Here is a 10,956-nt window from a genome sequence, read left to right on the forward strand (position 1 = left end):
GGCGAGCTGCACGTCCGTGATCATCCTGACCAGTCCGGCTCGGCTCCATGCCTGGCTAATTTTTGTAGAGATGGGGTTTCGCTATGTTCCCAGGCTGGTCTTGAGCTCCTGGGCTCAAGCAATCCACCTGCCTTGGCCTCCCAAAGTGTTGGGATTATAGGCATGAGTCACTGGGCCTGGCCCTTAACCTTTTCCTTTCTTTCTTTCTTTTTGTTGAGACAGAGTCTCACTCTGTTACCCAGGCCAGAGTGCAGTGGCGCAATCTCGGCTCACTCCATCCTCAGTCTCCTGAGTTCAAGCGATTCTCCTGCCTCAACCTCCCCAGGAGCTGGGATTACAGTTGTGTGCCACCAAGTCCAGCTAAGTTTTTTGTATTTTTAGTAGAGACAGCGTTTCACCATGTTGGCCAGGCAGGTCTCAAACTCCTAACCTCAGATGATCCCCCAACTCAGCCTCCCAAAGTGTTGGGATTACAGGCATGAGCCACGGCGGCTGCTCAACCTTTTTCTATGCAAAAACATACACATATGTATATAAAAGGGGGCATTCTGGGGGGGGGATGGGTGGGAGGATTATTAGTTTTTTGTTTATTTAAAGAGACAACGTCTCACTATGTTGCCCAGGCTGGCCTCAAATTCCTGGGTTCAGGTGATCCTCCCACCTCAGCTTCCTAAGTAGCTGGGAACATGGGCGTGTGCCACCATACCCAGCTAGGATTATACATATATGTTAATAAATCCTTTTTGAGGGTTAATTTAGCAGTATCACAGGATGGTACTTTTTGACTATAGTCAAATGAGAAGACTGGCAAATCTTCGCCCCAGAGATGACAAAATTGACTACAAACAACCATTTCAGTACTCTGAAAACTGACCAAACACGTATGACAATTTCAGAGGCATTTATGCTCGAGAAACTGAACTTTAGGCAAGAATAGAGGAAATTCGTCCCATTTTGTCCTCTCCCCACCCGTTCCCAGCTCAGTGAATGAAGAAGCTCCTCCGGGGCAGAAACTTTGGGACGGTATCAAGGGTACCAACATATGTGCATCAGGAACTTTGGAAGGAGAGGAGAGAAGGGGCAGAAGAAATATTTGAAGAAATAATGGTTGGAAACTTCTTAAATCTGATGAAAAACATTACACATCTAAGAAGCTCAACAAACACCAACTAGGAAAAATACAGAGATTCACACCTAGAAATAGAGTTGAAAGTTAAATGCTGGCTGGGTGCGGTGGCTCATGCCTGTAATCTCAGCACTTTGGGAGGCCGAGGCGGGCGGATCACCTGAGGTCAGAAGTTTGAGACCAGTCTGATCAACATGGAGAAACCCCATCTTTACTAAAACACAAAAAAATTAGCCGGGCATGGTGGCGCACCCCTGTAATCCCAGCTACTCGGGAGGCTGAGGCAGGAGAATCCCTTGAACCTGGGAGGCGGAGGTTGCGGTAAGCCAAGATCATACCATTACGCCGTTGCACTCCAACCTGGGCAACAGGAGTGAAACTCTATCTCAATAAATAAATAAATAAATAAATATAAAATTAAAGTTAAATGCTAACATAAACATCTTGAAAGCTTTAAGATGATGCATCACATATAGGGTAGCATCAATACAATTAACTGGCCTATAATCCCAGCACTTTGGGAGGCCGAGACGGGAAGAACCCTTGAGCCCAGGAGTTGGAAACCAGCCTGGGAAACATAATGAGACCCCATTTCTATAAAAAAGAAAAAAAATACAATTAACTGTTGACTTCTCATTTAAAAGAATGAAATAAAAAGTAATTTTTAAAGTGCTGAAAGAGCTTTTTTTCTCCGAGAAAACACCAAATGGCGGATGACGCTGGTGCAGTGGGGGGGCCTGGAGGCCCTGGTGGCCCTGGGATGGGGAACTGCAGTGGCTTCCGCGGAGGTTTCGGCAGTGGCATCCGGGGCCGGGGACGCGGCCGTGGACGGGGTCGGGGCCGAGGCCGCGGAGCTCGCGGAGGCAAGGCCGAGGATAAGGAGTGGATGCCCGTCACCAAGCTGGGCCACTTGGTCAAGGGCATGAAGATCAAGTCCCTGGAGGAGATCTACCTCTTCTCTCTGCCCATTAAGGAATCTGAGATCATTGGCTTTTTCTTGGGGGCCTCTCTCAAAGACAAGGTTTTGAAGATTATGCCGGTGCAGAAGCAGACCCGTGCTGGCCAGCGCACCAGGTTCGAGGCGTTTGTTGCTATCGGGGACTACAATGGCCACGTCGGCCTGGGTGTTAAGTGCTCCAAGGAGGTGGCCACCGCCATCCGTGGGGCCATCATCCTGGCCAAACTCTCCATTGTCCCGGTGCGCAGAGGCTACTGGGGGAACAAGATTGGCAAGCCCCACACCATCCCTTGCAAGGTGACAGGCCGCTGCGGCTCTGTGCTGGTGTGCCTCATCCCTGCACCCAGGGGCACTGGCATCGTCTCAGCGCCTGTGCCCAAGAAGCTGCTCATGATGGCTGGTATCGATGACTGCTACACCTCAGCCCAGGGCTGTACTGCCACCCTGGGCAACTTCGCCAAGGCCACCTTTGATGCCATCTCTAAGACCTACAGCTACCTGACCCCCGACCTCTGGAAGGAGACTGTGTTTAACAAGTCTCCCTATCAGGAATTAATTGACCACCTTGTCAAGACCCACACCAGAGTCTCCGTGCAGCGGACCCAGGCTCCAGCTGTGGCTACAACGTAGGGTTTTTATACAAGACAAAATAAATAAATAAATAAATAAATAAATAAATAAAGTGCTGAAAGAAAACAACCGTTAACCAGGAATTCTATATCCAGCAAAACCATCCTTGAAAAATGAAGGCAGCAGAAAGATGTTCCTATATAAACAGAGATGGAGAGAATTTGTTGCTAGCACATCTGCCTGATACAAAATAATTTTAAAACTCCTCCGGTTAATCCTAGCCCTTTGGGAAGCCAAGGCGGGTGGATCACCTGTCAGGAGATCAAGACCAGCCTGGCCAACATGGTGAAACCCCGTCTCTACTAAAAATACAAAAATTAATGGAGTGGTGGCAGGCACCTGTAACCTCAGCTACTCGGGAGGCTAAGGCAGGAGAATTGCTTGAACCCAGGAGGCAGAGGTTGCAGTGAGCCGAGATCGCACCATTGCACTCTAGCTAGGTGACAGAGCAAGACTCCGTCTCAAAAAAAGAAAAACAAAAAAGTCCTCAGGTTGAAAGAAGTGACTCTAGACAATGACCTGAGTCAGTAGACAGAAATGAATAGCACAAGATAGCAAACTGTGCTTTAAAATGAGATTCTGTAAGTATATGCTTTCTTATTTCTTCTCTTAACTTCCTTAAAGTTAAATTGGAACGATACAGAGATTAGCATGGCCCCTGCGCAAGGATGACACGCAAATTCGTGAAGCATTTCATATTAAAAAAAAAATACAGAATGGTCAGGAATGCTTTCCCCAGGAGACAAGAGCACCAGAGCTGAGAACTGAAGGATGACTGGCCTCAGCTTAACATTTGGCCTCCCAGAAATCCATGCAATAGAAAAGCCTGCACAAGGCCGGGCACGGTGGCTCATGCTGTAATCCCAGCATTCTGGGAGGCTGAGGTGGCAGAACTGCTGGAGCCCAGGAGTGTTGTAGAGACCCTATCTCTCTCTCTCTTTTTTTTAAAAATAGGGATGGGGTATTGCTACGTTGCCCACGCTGGTCTTGAAGTCCTGGGCTCAAATGATCCTCCTACCCCAGCCTCCCAAAGTGCTAGGATTACAGTTGTGAGGCACCATGCCCAGCCCTAGAGACCCCATCTCCACAAAAAAATAAAAATAGCCAGGAATAGTGGCACATGCCTGTAGTCTTAGCTACTAAAACAAACAAACAGCAAAAGAAAAGCCTGCACAAGCACACACAGGCAGGTATGAGGATGGTCTCTGTAGTACTGTTTATAATCAGGAAAAGTTGGAAATGGCCAGGCTGGAATGCAGTGGTGCAATCTCGGCTCACTGCAGCCTCCGCACCTCTGGGGTTCAAGTGATTCTTGTGCCTCAGCCTCCTGAGTAGCTGGGATTATAGGTATGTACCACCACGCCTGGATAATTTTTGTTATTTTTAGTAGAGACGGGGTTTCACCATGTTGGTCAGGCTGGTCTTGAACTTCTGGCCTCAAGTGATCCACCTGCCTCGACCTCCCAAGATGCTGGTATCACAGGCATGAGCCACCACACTCTGCCACAAGTGTATCCTTATGATCGAAAACTATGCAGCCGGGTGCAGTGGCTCACGCCTGTAATCCCAGCACTTTGGGAGGCCGAGGCGGGCAAATCATGAGGACAGGAGATCGAGACCATCCTGGCCAATGCGGTGAAACCCTGTCTCTACTAAAAATACAAAACAATTAGCCCGGCGTGGTGGTGGGCGCCTGTAGTCCCAGCTACTCGGGAGGCTGAGGCAGGAGAATGGGGTGAACCGGGGAGGTGGAGGTTGCAGTGAGCCGAGATGGTGCCACTGCTCTCCAGCCTGGGTGATACAGTGAGACTCCATCTCAAAAAAATAAAATTAAAAAAAAAAACTACACAGCCAGTGCAAAGAAAGAGGTCAATCTCTGTTTATGTATGAGGACAGGTGGTCTCAGCTATAGTAAATGGAAACAATGCATGGCACAAAACATCACTCTGTGTTCTTAAGGTAAAAAAAAAATATATATATATAGATAGATAGATAGATATAGATATATAGATAGATACACACACGTATATATAGAGAAAAGAAGAAATAAACTGGAATTTTACACTTTTTTTTGTCTTTTTTTTTTCTTTTTATGGAGAACAGGGTCTCGCTATATTGTCCAGGCAGGTCTCGAACTCCTGGGCTCAAGCTATCCTCCTGCCTCTGCCTCCCTGAGAGCTGGGATTACAGGTGTGAGCCACTGCATCTGGCAAAATAAACTAGAATTTAAAAAAAGTCATTGTATATCACGTAAGGTAAGGGTTAAGTGGTATGTTTGAAAGAACTGGGTTGGTAAAGGTTTGGAGAAAAATCTCTGGAGGAGTGTACACTAATGGATTATCTCTGGAAGTAGTAATGACAGGGAACATGTACAGAATAAAAATCAAATTAAGCTGGGCAGAGTGGCACATGCTTGTAGTCTCAGCTACTTAGAAGCCTGAGGTGGGAGAATCGCTTGAACCCAGGAGTTTGAGACTGCAGTGAGGCAGGACTGTGCCGCTGGATTCCAGCCTGGGTGACAGAGAGTCCCCATCACTCAAACAAACAAACAAAAACAAAACAAAATGAAACAAAAAAACCCCTAAAAAGTCTAATTAAACTGTATAAATGGCACAGGGGAAAAAGGAAGTGGCCAGCTGGGCGCGGTGGCTCACGCCTGTAATCTCAGCACTTTGGGAGGCTGAGGCAAATGGATCACCCAAGGTCAGGAGTTCGAGATCAGCCTGGCCAACATGGTGAAACCCCATCTGTACTAAAAAATGCAAAAAACAAACAAACAAAAAATTAGCCAAGTGTGGTGGTGTGCACCTGTAATCCCAGTTACTCAGGAGGCTGAGGCAGGAAAATCACCTGGGAGGCAGAGGTTGCAGTGAGCCAAGATGGCGCCACTGCACTTCAGCCTGGGCGACAGAGCAAGACTGTCTCAAAAAAAAAAAAAAAAAAAATTAATTAATAAGTGTCCGCCAACTGAGCTGGGATTTTGCTGCTTACGGCCCTAAAGCATTCCCACGACTGTCCCTGTCTTCAATCTCTGCTAGCCCAGCACGGCCTTGGTAAAAAAATAATTTCCATGAATACGCTGTGCATCTCCACCCAGCCCTCTGAGGTGGGTGGGCGCCCCCTCCCCAACACCCCATGGGCCATGAGCCGTGCCAGGTGCCAGGCACCATGCTCGGTCATTTCTCAGTGGCATCAGTGAATGCCTGCTCCACCAGGGGAGAGTTCTGTTTTTTTTTGGGACAGAGTCTTGCTCTGTTGCCCAGGCTGGAGTGCAGTGGCACTATCTCAGCTCACTGCAACCTCCGCCTCCCAGGTTCATGCCATTCTCCTGCCTCAGACTCCCGAGTAGCTGGGACTACAGGCACCCGCCACCATGTCCAGCTAATTTTTGTATTTTTAGTACAGATGGGGTTTCACTGTGTTAGCCAGGATGGTCTCAATCTCCTGACCTCGTGATCCACCCGCCTCGGCCTCCCAAAGTGCTGGGATTACAGGCGTGAGCCACTGCACCCAGCCTAGTGGAGTCCTTTTTATTAAGAGACAGGGTCTTGTTCTGTCAACCAGGCTGGAGTGCAGCAGTGAAATCACAGTTCACTGCAGTGTTGAACTCCTGGGCTCAAGCGATCCTCCCACTTCAACTTCCTGAGTATCTGGGACTATATGCATGTTCAACCAGTTAATTTTTAAACTTTGTTTTTTAGAGATGGGGTCTTGCTACATTGACCCAGTTGGTCTAGAACTCCTGGGCTCAAGCGATCCCCCTGCCTTAACTGGCCCAAATGCTGCAATTACAGGTGTGAGTTCTGACCCCACTTGCCAATGGACAGAATGAACATTGTTATTTTTTGAGACAGAGTCTCACTCTGTCACCCAGGCTGGAGTGCAGTAGCGCAATCTGGGCTCACCGCAACCTCCGCCTCCTGGGTTCAAGTGATTCTCCTGCCTCAGCCTCCTGAGTAGCTGGGATTACGGGCACCCATCACTATGCCCGGCTAAGTTTTGTATTTTTAGTAGAGACAGGGTTTCTCCATGTTGGTCAGGCTGGTCTCGAACTTCTGACCTCATGATCTGCCTGCCTCGGCTTCCCAAAGTGCTGGGATTACAGGCGTGAGCCACAGTGCCCGGCCTGAACATTCTTTCTGGAGCGCCAGTGTGCCCATGCGTCCTCCTGAAGCCTCAGTATCAACTTGAAAACTGGGGCAGCATAGTGTGGGCTTTGCTGTCCACCTGACCCAGGTTCCAATCCTGGCTCCAGTCAACGCACTGGCCAACTTGGATGGGGTCTATTCCCCTCAGTGAGCCTCGGTTTCCTCCTCTGAGAAATGAGGCAACGACAGCACCTGCCTCATGAGATCCTACGTGCTAAGTGCTCAGCACTGAGTCCCGAGGAGGAACCAGGGAGCTGCAGGTCCCAGGGAGGTGGTGGTCCCTGGGCTCTGGGCTCAGACAGCACTGGTGGTAGCAGGGGAGGGGCAGGCATCCTGCTCTGTGCTCCCATCCTCACCTTCAACCAGAGAGGCTATGCATTTACCTGTTTGACAGCTTAGGAGAGCATTTAACATTTTGTTGGAGTCGAAGGATTTACGCTTTCAAAAAAGCTGAAAAACCAGAGGCTGGGTAGAGAAATCATAGCAGCTGCATAAGTGTGTGTGATGCTTTTGGTCTGTTCAGCCTGGGGACTCTGAAGGGGACTGATGGGTGGTCCTGGGTGGGTGACAGGCTCTCAGAGAGCGAGCTGTGGTCCCTGTCTGCAGGAAGAGGAGCAGTGGCACAGTACGTGGCCGTGACAGTGATAGTGCTGACCACTCCGAGCCTGTGGAAGCTGCCTGGTCTTGTTCTAAGCATCTTATATGCGTCACCTCACTTAGCCGCCATGGCAACCCCGAGACAGGAACTACCACCACTCCCATGTTCCAGGTGGGGGAAACTGAGGCCCAGGACTGAGGCCCAGGGAGATGACATAACTTGCCCCAAATGATGTAGCTATAGGGGGATAAGAGCTGGGACATAGACATAGGTAGTCTGGCTTGAGAGATGATACTTTTAACCACCATTCTGTACTCCCAGTGACAACAATTGTTAATGATAAATATTAATACATAATACATGAGAATAAAACACAGCAGCAGCTGATACACTTGAGCCCAGCTATGTCTCCGGCCCTGTAATAAGTGCTTTAAACTCATGGTCTCAGTTCACCCTCACAACCTTAGATGATGGATCCTATTTTTTTTTTTTTTGAGAGACAGAGTCTAGCTCTGTCACCCAGGCTGGAGTGCAGTGGTACCCTCTTGGCTCACTGCAACCTCTGCCTCCCAGGTTCAAGTGATTCTCTTGCCTCAGCCTCTGGAGTATCTGGGACCACAGGTGCCCGCCACCACACCTGGCTAATTTTTGTATTTTTAATAGAGGTGGGGTTTCATCATGCTGGCCAGGCTGGTCTCAAACTCCTGACCTCAGGTAATCTGCCTGTCTCAGCCTCCCAAAGTGCTGGGATTACAGGCATGAGCCACTGTGCCTGGCCGGCAGATCCTATTATTACCCCCATTTTACCGATGAGGACATTGAGCCTCAGAGCACCTAAGGGGGCTGATGGAGATCACACAGTTGGGGTAAAAGGTGGAGCTGGGATGCAGACATAGGCAGCCAGAAGCAGAGCCCTGAAGTCACACTGCTCACCCACATACCCTGCGGGCCCCTAGCCACTTGGCCTTCACTCCGGACCAGTCTTGCTTTCTCTCCCTGACATGTGTCGTGGGCTGAAGAGCCAATTTGTCCCTGCGTGTGGCTGGAATTGTGCTCCAGTGTAGGAGCTGTGAGTGGCCACATCACCCTGTGGCCTGCAGGGCAGAAACAACGGGCCTTCAGAAAGTGGACAGAGAGAGGATCTAGGGGAGAGATTCAACAGAAATCCCAATCCAGCCACTGCTCGCTACCTCCACCAACCACTGCCACCTGTATCATCAGAGCGGCCTCCTCCTGGCTCCCTCTCCCTCCTGCATCCTTCCCCAGCCTCAAAACCCAGCCAGAGAGATCCTGAGAACATGAGAATCAGATCAGGACTCTCTCAGGTTCCACCTCACTCTGGGAAGACCCAGAGCCCTCCCCTCAGGGCCCCCCATCGGCCCCCCCCCTCTTCTCTGCCCCCAGCTCCTCCACACTCCCTCTCCTTCACTCTGCTCCAGCCATGCAGAAACTGTTCCTCAAATACACCAGAAACGCTTCTACCTCGGGACCTTTGCACTGCTCCCTGCCCACAGATCTCTGCCTGGCTCCTGCAGGCCCTTCGCTTCTACCTCGGGACCTTTGCACTGCTCCCCACCCCACAGATCTCTGCCTGGCTCCCTGGCTTCCTCTTCCCAAGCTGACTGTGACTGTGAGTCCCTGAGGCGGTCTCGGTCTCGGGTGACCTAACACGGGCAGGGTGGGCCCCGGTGGATCTTCAGGCCCTCAGATTACCTTTCAGGGCTGTGCCTCCAGAAGGGCATCCCAGGGACTCCTGGCACAGCCTGGGGAAGCAAGGCCACGTGCTTCCTGCCTGCCTGGGAACGCCCGGCTGTGTCAGCTCCACGTGGAGCCTAGAGCCTCTGACTGCTCCTAACAGCTCTGACAAATTGCTCTGGAAGCCCAGAAAGCTTGGGAGTGCGCGCTGCCTCAGGAGAGGGCGAGGGCCTGGTGGCTGCCTGCCCAGGATCACTCAGCCCACCGCGGTGCCCACGGCAGGCACTGGCGCCTGGCAGCATGCCTGGCAGCTGGGCTCCCATGACGAATGTCTGTGAGGTCATCGATGGGCACAAGCTGCTACAGGCTGCAGCGGCTTCCACGGCGAGGGCTGTAGCCCGGGGAAGGGAGTGGGTGGGGGCTCCGGCTTGGGCGTGTCAGGACCCATCCCTCTCCTGGCAGCCTTTGAATGTTGTTCACCATCCTCCCGCTGCCCAAGATAGTCTGTCCTCTCCAGAGTAGCCCACAGTGATCTTTTCTATTTTTTATTTTTGCATTTTATTATCATCATTTTTTGAGATAGGGTCTTACTTTGTCACCCGGGCTGAGTGCCGTAATGTGATCTCGGCTCACTGTAGCCTCCACTTCCCAGGCTCAAGCAATCCTCCGACCTCAGCCTCCCAAACATGCGTGTGCCACCACACCCAGCTAAATTTTTTGTAGACATGGGGTTTTGCCATGTTGCCCAGGCTGGTCTTGAACTCCTGGGCTCAAGTGATCTGCCTGCCTTAGCCTCCCAAAGTGCTGGGATTACAGGTGTGAGCCACCGTGCCCAGCCCACAGTAATCTTTTTAAAAACATTAAGTCAGATGATGTGCTCAAAGGCCTCCCATGGCTCCCATGTCCCTTGGAACCAAATCCCAGCATCTGACTGTGGTCAATATGCCCACCAGAACCAGGCTCTTGCCACCTCGCTATGCTGACCTCCTGCCACTCTCCCCCGTCACACCTGCTTCAGCCCCTCTGGCCGCCTGACCATTTCTGGAGCACTGCGAATAAATTCACCCTCAGGGTCTGGACATCTGTTTCCACTGCCTGCATCTCACCCTGGCTTCCTACAATGCATCACCTCCTCCGAGAAGCCTTCCCAGAGACCCACTCTGTTTGCCTTTCCTCCCCAGTACTTATCACCTCGCGGCACACTCCATGGTGGTTCGGCTGTCTGTCTGTCTTGTCCTGTCTCCAGGAGGATGACAGTTCCACAAGGGAGGCATGCTGCACTGCTGTGTCTGGAATGACACCTGGCACAGAGTGGGCACTGCAAAGGTCAGTGACTGGAAGAATCAGTCCCCCCTGGCTGCCCCACCCTGCCTCCTCTTCTCACAGACGCCTCAGGCGCTCCCAGGCCACAGCAGTCTCCGGACACGGGGCAGTCACCCTGGACTCTCACATGGCTTGCTGGCTGTGCCCCGGGCCCGCATCTCCCTCCTGGCTTACTTCCTGGCAATGCCGCCTGCCGCCACATCCACAATTGCTCTGTCCTCCAGCTCAGGCCCACGTCCTCCCATGCAGATCCAAGCCTCAGCCCCCTCAGACTTTGCCTCCTGTCTCACCGCCAGCACCATATTTTGGAACACAAATCCATCCGCATTACCCTCGCTGCTCTTAAGATGAGATCCAAACTCCATAAAGGAGCTGGTAGGGCCCTGAATGTTCTGGCCACCGCTGACTTCCCCAACCTCCCACTGACTGCCCTACCTACCTACCTACCTACCTACCTACCTACCTACCTACCTACCTA

At 51.2% G+C, this 10,956-nt stretch overlaps 2 pseudogenes across 1 annotated transcript; both read left to right on the forward strand.

The window, feature by feature from the left end:
• Positions 1–1,767: 1,767 nt before the first annotated feature.
• LOC111554081 lies at positions 1,768–2,740 on the forward strand (annotated as a pseudogene). Its single transcript, XR_002735140.3, has one exon. The product of XR_002735140.3 is annotated as a 40S ribosomal protein S2 pseudogene (transcript).
• Positions 2,741–3,322: 582 nt separating this feature from the next.
• On the forward strand, positions 3,323–3,417 carry LOC111554151 (annotated as a pseudogene).
• The last annotated feature ends 7,539 nt before the right edge of the window (positions 3,418–10,956 follow it).

This window comes from Piliocolobus tephrosceles, unplaced genomic scaffold (genome assembly GCF_002776525.5).
Source record: "Piliocolobus tephrosceles isolate RC106 unplaced genomic scaffold, ASM277652v3 unscaffolded_22118, whole genome shotgun sequence".
In the NCBI taxonomy this organism is placed as follows: Eukaryota; Metazoa; Chordata; class Mammalia; order Primates; family Cercopithecidae; genus Piliocolobus; species Piliocolobus tephrosceles.